The sequence below is a fragment of the Pholcus phalangioides genome, unplaced genomic scaffold (assembly GCF_987345545.1).
Source record: "Pholcus phalangioides strain wild (caught in Gottingen) unplaced genomic scaffold, Ppha-v1.0 ptg000008l_1, whole genome shotgun sequence".
In the NCBI taxonomy this organism is placed as follows: Eukaryota; Metazoa; Arthropoda; class Arachnida; order Araneae; family Pholcidae; genus Pholcus; species Pholcus phalangioides.
Genome location: NW_028301601.1, coordinates 58,257,257 through 58,266,402, shown reverse-complemented (window position 1 = coordinate 58,266,402; position 9,146 = coordinate 58,257,257). Strand labels below are relative to the sequence as shown.

Genomic DNA, 9,146 nt, shown 5'->3' with positions numbered 1-9,146 from the left:
GCGTCAAAATGCGCGCTTGACCCGGCTGATCAAGAACCTAGTTGCAGCCCTGAAAAGAAGTGTGTACCGACGTAATACAGCCAGTGCCATCTTAACGCATGGGCCCACCCGGGCACGGCCCGGGGGCCTCAGAAGAAAAGGGGCACTCACAAAAATGAGATCCGGTTGCAATTTTCTACAATTTACAAGGTAGGGCCTCAGAAAAACCAGTTGGCCCGGGGGCCCATGAAGCTCTTAAGACGGCCCTGAATACAGTATGTAGTGCCAATGTTTGCTCAACCCTTTGGCCTGCGGGAACAGTCGAAAAAAACTCTTCTCTCACTTCGGGAGCGTATAAAACAAAATTCCCCATTTTCTTTTTTTCAGTTTTCTTTTATAAAAGTACGCCATCTATACATCGTTTAAAGAATTTCAACTTAAAAAAATTCCAATCATCACAGGATGTTTGAGCAGTCTACTATGCTCATCGGATGATGGGAGCGCTCTGAAGATAAAATTGTGTCCAATCTTTAGGGGAGTGTCACCTGGTGAAAGGACTATCAAATTTGTTATCAGAGGATTGCCGGATGAAATCAAAAAAGACATTGAAAGCAAAAACTTCAAACCTGTGAAGGTTACAAATATGAAAAACTTTCACACGGGTAGGGCCCTTCCTCTATTTCTGGTAGAGGTGCCGGTCACGGACAAAAGTTTTGCAAACACAACAGAAATCGCTGACATCACTATACAGGTTGAGAGGTACAGGGGGGTTCAGGGTCCTCTGCAATGTCGTTCCTGTCAAATGTACGGGCACAGCAGCTTTAGGTGCAGGAGAGACCCTGTGTGTGCTTTTTGTAGCGGCCCTCATGAGACAAGGAGCTGTGTTGACAAGGGCAATCAAAAAAAAATCAAATGCTATCACTGTGGGGGGCCCCCATACATCTACTTATTCTGGAGCCAGGCCCACAGTTGGACTGAATAAAGGAAGAACATTTATCCCCAAAATTCCCCCTGAACTGATGGATAATTCACACATGCAAAGGAATGTGCAGGCTACACAGGCTGCTGACGGAAATCTTGATGAAAACACCATATTGTATAATGGACCAACTACAATCAGCCCCTCTACACAATCTAAGAGGTGGAAAATTATTGACACTGAAAAAATGGTGGATGTGAATCAGATTAAACTTAACATAGACAAACAAAAGGAACTTCATAGTGTCACTAGGCCTGGCACTCATCCACTTGCGCTAAAAAAAACGTTAGTGCAATCGGTGTCTGAGGCCAAGCTGACCCTCACTGAGATACATGCCAGGATTTCATACAGAGAAGTCCTGCATCAACTTTTATTCTTTACGCACAGACATAACATATCTTCAATCTCTGATGTGGACACTGAAATTTCTAATCCCATTCTGACACCCTCGCGAACTTCCTCTTCAACAAATGATGACAAGGATAAAACTGCTGGAGGGGTAAATCCTGTTGCATTATCCGATGCAAATGCTGTATGTCTTGAAATTGAACAGGGAAATGCCCCTGAAACCAGTGTGTCACAAAAAATACAAATTATGGACTCTGTTGAATACAAGCAGCTTAGTGTTTTTTTTACGAATTTTCTTAAGACTGCTGGATTCACTACTCACAAAATTAATTTAACACTACAAGCTCTGATTGAAATACTTCTTCTCCCCAACAATTAGTAATACACGAGATTCACTACCACGTCCTCTCATGGTAATGGCGTGGAATGCCAATGGCATAAAAAACAAAATTCACGAATTAAAAGAAGAGATATACAATAATCAGGTGGACATAATCTTAATAAGTGAAACATGGCTACTGCCTAGCCAATCCATTAAAATTAATGGATTTACAGGGGTCAGAAAAGACCGCACCTTGAATCGAGGAGGAGGTGTGGCAATTTTTGTGAGGAATACTTTCTCATTTCATGAAATTTCCCTCCCCTCATCTACACAAATGGAGGTAATTGCGATTAACCTGTACATCAACAGATCAACCATGACCTTCTGTGCAGTTTGCAAGCCTCCAAGAAATAGTTTGGACATTACTCTTCTCGATCACATATTTAATACCCAGTTACCCACATTTATGGGGGGTGATTGGAACTGCAAGAATGGCATCTTCTACAGTATTGGATCCAATAGAGGGGGCAGGGTCCTCAGGCGCTACTGTCTGAATAATTTTCTCAATATACACTCTTCGGAAACACCCACCCATGTTCCGTCGCAAAGAAGATATAGGCCTGATGTTATTGACTTTGGCATATCGAAAAATTTCCTATTTGATATCAACACCTTTACAAAAAAAATCCTCAGTTCCCCGCATAACCCTGTCTTCTTTGTAATAAATTTCCTATGCCCTCGAAAAAGGCATGTTGTGAGGAAGACAGACTGGAATGAATTCCAGGAACTTTTACAAGTACAACCTACAGTAAACTATGATACAGACCAAATAACGGAATTGGACAGTGCGGTGTCCAATTTCACGGACACTATTTCTACTGCTCTGAGGAATTCATCCACGGAAGTCATTCGCCCCGAACATCAATTTGGTCTCCCGAGGGAAATCTTACAGAAAATTCGTCATAAAAACCGTATACGAGGGCTATGGCAACGTTTTCGTCGCAGGTCTGATAAAATAGCTCTCAATAGACTTAACAGAGAGATTCACAATGAAACTCAACACCATGTGAACAGTAGATTCACCGAATTTATTGAGAATGGATCTACTGAGAACAACAACATCTGGAAGGCCTGGAAGTTGTGTAAACCCAAGGGTTTGAACAGTGTGAACAAGCTCATGGGGCCCCAGGGAATTGTTGTTTCGGCGGAGGATATTGCCGAGACGTTTGCTAGTGCATTCCAGAAACAATTTTCCCCCAACCATATACAACATATTGACACACAATACGAACTTAGAAGGAAAGCTGCCGAATACATCCATCATCACTTACATTCTAATCCCCAACATCTGCAACTTACTGATGTCATGGAGGTGTCTGATATTATCTCCAATCTCAATACAAAAAAAGCTTGTGGAGCAGATGGCATCAGTAACCTTACTCTTAAAAATCTTCCTAGTAACATGTTATTCAACTTAACGAACATTTTTGATGCAGCCATAAAAAAACATTACTTCCCAAAGCCGTGGAAGCATGCGATGATTAAAGCCATACACAAATCGGGCTCGGACCCCATGCAGCCAGCTTCTTTCCGACCCATAAGCCTGCTCTCCAATATCAGTAAAATTTTTGAAAGGGTCATTTCGACCCGATTGGAGACATACTTAACCACTAATAACATCATTAGACCCGAACAGCACGGCTTTCGCCATGAGCACTCCTGCGTAACGCAGCTCATGAGGGTCACTGATTTTTTCACCACTGCAAAAAATAACTACGAGTTTGTCGCGGCGGCCTTCTTCGACATTAGCAAGGCTTTTGACCGATGTGATCACCCGATCCTTCTTGTTAAACTCATTGATCTTGGCTTCCCTCCTCATTATATACTTTTCTTTTATTATTACTTGACCGGGAGAACATTTCAAGTTAAACATGGTGATAGGGTATCCACAGTTAAAAAAATAACAGCATCGGTCCCTCAGGGTAGTGTGCTCGGCCCTCAGCTTTTCTTGATATACATCAACTCCTTTCCGGCACCACAGGTGGGCATACTTGCCCTTTTTGCGGATGACGCTGTGGTGCTGTGTAACGCCAGGAAAGCCTCGCAAGCCGTTAACAACCTGCAGGAGACAACTGATGAAATTATGGACTGGTGTGAAGAAAACGATCTAGTACTCAACCAGGAGAAATGTCAGTTTGCATGGTTTGCTAGTAGAACCAAGATCCCACCCTACAGACGATTGTTTATCGGTGAGCACCCCTTCAGACCTGCACGAAAGGTGAAATATCTAGGGTGTATTTTGAATAAGACCATGACATTTACTCCTCATATTAAGTATGCCTGTAACAAGACCAATAGCATTTTGGGGGCTCTCAACAGGATTATTTTCCCTCAGGCGAAGCTCTCGATTAAGAATAAAATTTTACTCTTTAAGTCAATTCTTCGACCCACCCTCCTGTATGCCTCCCCTGTTTGGGCGCATGCCTCGATAACTAACATTCGAATTCTTCAACGATCTCAAAACAAAATCCTAAGGCGCTTTACCGGTGCCCCTTGGTACGTCAGGAATGAAAACATCCGCAGAGATCTTCAATTAGACAAAATCTTTACCTACATTAAGCAGCTTAATAAAAAACAGTATGAGGCCATGGAAAGCTCAAATTTTGAACACATCAAAGAGTTGGTTAATTATAATGTGGCCCCTACCCCCAGAACTTCGGCCAGAAGAATCACCTTCCGTAGGCCTAAACAGATTTTCCATCTCCGATGGGAAAATCTTAGATAAATAACCAGCTAAGTTGACTATTGCACATAGCTCTCGTTTTGCATTATTGTAACTTATCCATATATCTGCATTTGCACTGTTTATCTTACTCGCATATACTCGCATTACTCACATTACTCACATTACTCGCATTTACTCACATTAACTCACATTACTCGCATTTATATGAAAAATTGAAAAAAAAACAAAAAAAAACTTCTCCCTTAATGAAGGGGACATGCTTTGAACTGGTGTAATCATATTCTTTTTGATGTAGTGGACTTTTGTTTGTTTTTTGGAACTCGCAAATTTTTGTTTTTCCACATGTACATGCTCACTGCCTCTTTCAGCTAACCTCCTTTGCTGGTGTGGGGTGCTTGTGACTGTTGGTTGTGGTGGCATTTTTTTTTTTTTGACTTCCTTACCTGGCAGAAAGATTTGATGGCCATGACCATGACGCACGGATTTGTCCTCTTTATTCTACACATTCACGCACTCTCACTACTAACAGACAAACTCTTCTCTCTTCATAGGCCTATCTTGGCCCGTTTGGACGTCCCGCTATCAGCCCTTTGGAGCTGGGGATGGGGGTAAGCATCTGATGCAGGGGCTCGACCATCTACTTGTCCCCGGTAACGATTTTATCGTTCACTCAGCGATTTCTCGTTATGAGCGATAAAAGGGAAGTTTTTGCGACCATATTCTTCGTGAACGATAAATGCGGATCGCTGGGAGGGACAATTGTGAACGAGAGCCGGGAACCTCTCGTTCAGCGGAAGGACAATTATTTCAGTAGGCTTAACAATGGCGATGGCGTCGACTTACGTGTTGTTAAATGATTATTACGATTCTCAAATGCCTGCACGTGCTCCGGTTTGAAATAGATACGTCATGGATGCGTTTAAGCTGTCGGATAAAGAATTCGTGAACCTTTTTAGGTTGAAGAAAAATGCTACGAGGAAAATGTTCGAGGAATTGCGCCGATGTTGGCCCATAGGTCGGAACTCGAGACACCGCTGACAGTTGAGAGAAAGGTAAGTAATAATTAACGTTTAAATTAAAATAATTTTAATCAGAAATTATTCGTTGTAGTGGTGTTTCATTTTGAATGAATGTTTTTTTATTAATAATGGAAAACGAATCAAGTACTTAACGTAAGCCTATTTAGGCCTATACATTTTTTATGTTCACGATGTTTTCAGGTAATTTTGATATTCATTAAAAAAACCCTAGGCTTTCAAAATAAAAGTATTTTGAAAAACTCATGCACAAAATATGTAGTTCTGTGCAGTGCCGTCTTAACACGTGGGGCCCCTTCCGGGCACGACCCGATGTGCATAAGTGGCCTCGTAAGAGTTGGTGCTATGAATCTGGCGAGGAAAGCATAAAACTTATAAGCTACAGGCCCTTTCAGTTAATTAGGGGGGTCCTAGAATATAACTTTGCCTGAGGCCCATGCATGGTACCCACAAGGGTGGGGCTGAAGGGGCCCGGGGACGATTTATATCATTTTTCATTGTTTTACACTCTAAATTCACCTTTTCTGGAAAGGACCGGCAAAGATCCAAGCGTAGGGGTCCTGCGGAATGGGGGCACATGGACCCATTGCGTTCTTGAGACAACCTCAAACCTGTGATTTCCAAATTTTGCAGGGCAGCTAAGAAATTAGGCTGGCGCCTAAATATTTTTTCCATTTGTCAAGCCTTGCCTGTATATATATATGTGTGTGTAAAATTAATAAGTACCCTAAACAAGTTTACAGTATTTTGTTTAGATCACCCTTTGTCCATCACAGTTGTTCCAATGAAATATTCACTTAATGGTTTACCTATTTTTGTGAGTACTGAAGCGATTACACACTGCATGGATAATAATGCTATTCGCTTGTATGCCTCTCTCACTGAGGTCCAGAACTAGATGCTTGGTCACCCGGGGCAAGCGAGTATTTTGATGCCCCTTTGTAACGTTTTGAAGGAGAGGTATCAGAATGAAATTTGCACCCCCCCCCCTCGGGTCTAGTGCCCGATACCCATCTGCTCCCCCCCTAGTAGCGGCCCTGCTCTCACTTATGCATGTTCTTCCCTTGTACTTTTGCAATGGGGGGGATGAGTGAGAGATACAGTATACAGTCTATATGCTCGTTATAATGACCATTCCATTACTAACCGATAGTTACACTATATGTCATTGTTTTTCATGTTTTGGGGGGGGGGTGGGGTGGTGATGGTTACATTTTCCGAGAGCGCGTTAGCATTTGTTTCTAACAGAAGTTTCTCGTAGCACTTTACCATAACATTAGTTTATTCAAATATAATAGTTTTACAATATATCTTGAACAACTACCTCATGTTTGATTTGACTTTTGCGCAGGTTCTATGTGCATGTCACTGGTGCCTACCAAAGAAGCCTGAGCCAAGACGTCAGTTTGGGGATGTACGAACAGTCTGTGAGTAACTCTATCCATACAGTTACTGAGGCCATCAATACGTTGATGCTACATAAGTATGTGAGATGTCCCAATATGTCGACCTGCAAGAGAGTTTTTGGGAGTACCTGTTGTGGCACCATCAAAGTTTGACAAGAAGTATCCAGAGCCTTCCTACGTCAACGCACAATTGGTGAGAAATATAGTATTTCAACTTCTTGCCAATAATCATCCTTTATGATTTTGAATTTTGGGAAACGTCTGTGGAAAGGGGGGGGGGGAATTAATTTTTTAAAAGCGCCAGTTATATGGTTTTTGCATTTATACGACACCATTACTTGAGCCTGAACCCCTCCCTCCAAATTTTCAATGAGTTTATGCCTATGGGTGCCACATGGCATCACTATACCAAACATTAGACAGAAACAAGCTTCACATTAGGTTCACAACACGGACACACACATTCAAACATGTATCGATTTGCTAGAAGTTCCACAGAGCAATATGGCTGAGGTGCATGTCTGGTTTAGTAGTCATTTATGATACGTTCCATGAAAACTGTCACTATGCAATGACATAAAATAAAAGGTGTGATATCTTTATACAAACTATCAAACAGAATTTATTCTTGTAGTATTATACACGTATGTTGTCTGAACACTGTTCTCACCCTTTATGTAAAAATTTTTTTCCATTACTAAATTTCAGGATATTTGTAATGATTTCTGTCTGACACAATGTCAGGTTTTAATAATTCACATGCTTCTATGCAGTCTTTTTAACTATCATTACATAGTTTTTTTATTATTTCAGACAGAACTTCTGACTCTTAACATCGAGGCAATGGATGCTCAGCGGTAATGATGACTATTGCTAGTGAACTGTGTGGTTTTTTTTTTGGAGCGGTAAACACTGACCGCGGGTGTGTTTTTCCAACCTATATGTGTGAATGCAGTCAAAAATAAGGAGGGAAAGCATTATTGACCAGAAGGGCATGCACAAATGTTGCGTTTGTCTTCCAAGTTTTATCTTTGTGAATTTTTGATTGTGATGTTTTCAGTTTTTGAATGTAGTATTGCTTATAAAATGTCTTGTGTTTCGAATGTTTTATGCTGCAATGTATTGTCCTGGCAGTTAAATTTTTGCCATACCTCAAATTTTGCAAGAAAAGAAAATAATAAATGCACAATGAAACTAAATGTAACTGAGAGTTGACTCATTACTTAATCAAAGTGTGAGGAATTCATTGATTTTGGTTTTAAAAAGATATCGGAAATAGTTTTTATTAAAATATTTTTAGTGATCTTGATCCTTCCAAATGTTTGGAAAGTTAAAATGAACAATCTGTAATTTCCTGATCTCTGTTAGCCAATGCATACATTTCATGAATTTTTAAATGGTTGAATTTAACTGTAAACAGGGCCATATTATCCTCCAGTCTCCTGTGGGAGATTAAAAAGTGACCTATCTAAATGAAATACAGCAATACAAATTCAATCAATAAAAAGGAAAAAAAAATCACAATTTTAATTTTTCTTATATACTTCAATAAAATCTTTAAACATGTTACATAACTGTGATGAAAGATTGTTTAAAGAAGTGGGTACTACTTTGAAGGTTATTGCAGTTTCCTCCTGTGCCTGTAGGAGCTCTTCTATAGCATCCTTTTTTTTTTTTTCTTCGTTGTGGCGTCCTGTTCAATGAAGCTGAGGCTGCTTCCTCTTGATGGGAAGGAACAGTAAGGGATACATCAACAGGACCTGAAATGTGCATTCAAGTGAAGGAGATTTAACAAATGATACCTCATAATCATATCCATTATGCATCAAACTTTCAGACAGTTATATACAATAATGATACAACCCAATGCCATCATGTCACAACTGTATGTGTTATAAGTTTCTGAAAATGCAGAGCAGTCTCAAACCTGGTGGGGGGGGGGGGGGCTATGCATTAAGACGGCACTAACTGGAAGACCACAAAACTCAATTGGAAATGGGTGAAACATTTCTGTATGCCAGAGGTAATAGGCACAGTATCCCAAAAGTTAAATTTAATGAGATCACAATGTAAAGAAGCTCTTCGCTTGTGAGAAAATGTGACATTGGATGAAGTGAATTTCACATTTTTTTTCACAGCACTCTTGTAGTGAGTCCATGTCTACACAAAAAGAAATGTTGTGGTTTAAATAATCATCCTATGCATAACTGCCACATTAATTCAACCTTCAAAAACCAGATTCAAAAAGGCCTGTTTGGACCGCTGTTAATTTTTGTAACATTCTACCATTGTTTATATAAACCACATAAAAAACAATTACATTAGATTT

At 40.4% G+C, this 9,146-nt stretch overlaps 1 long non-coding RNA gene across 1 annotated transcript; it reads left to right on the top strand.

Moving 5' to 3' along the window:
- The first annotated feature begins 5,003 nt into the window (after nt 1-5,003).
- On the top strand, nt 5,004-8,023 carry LOC149084635 (uncharacterized). Its single transcript, XR_016192994.1, has 3 exons — nt 5,004-5,426; nt 6,763-7,010; nt 7,631-8,023. It is a non-coding gene; the product is annotated as an uncharacterized LOC149084635 (long non-coding RNA).
- Nucleotides 8,024-9,146: the final 1,123 nt, after the last annotated feature.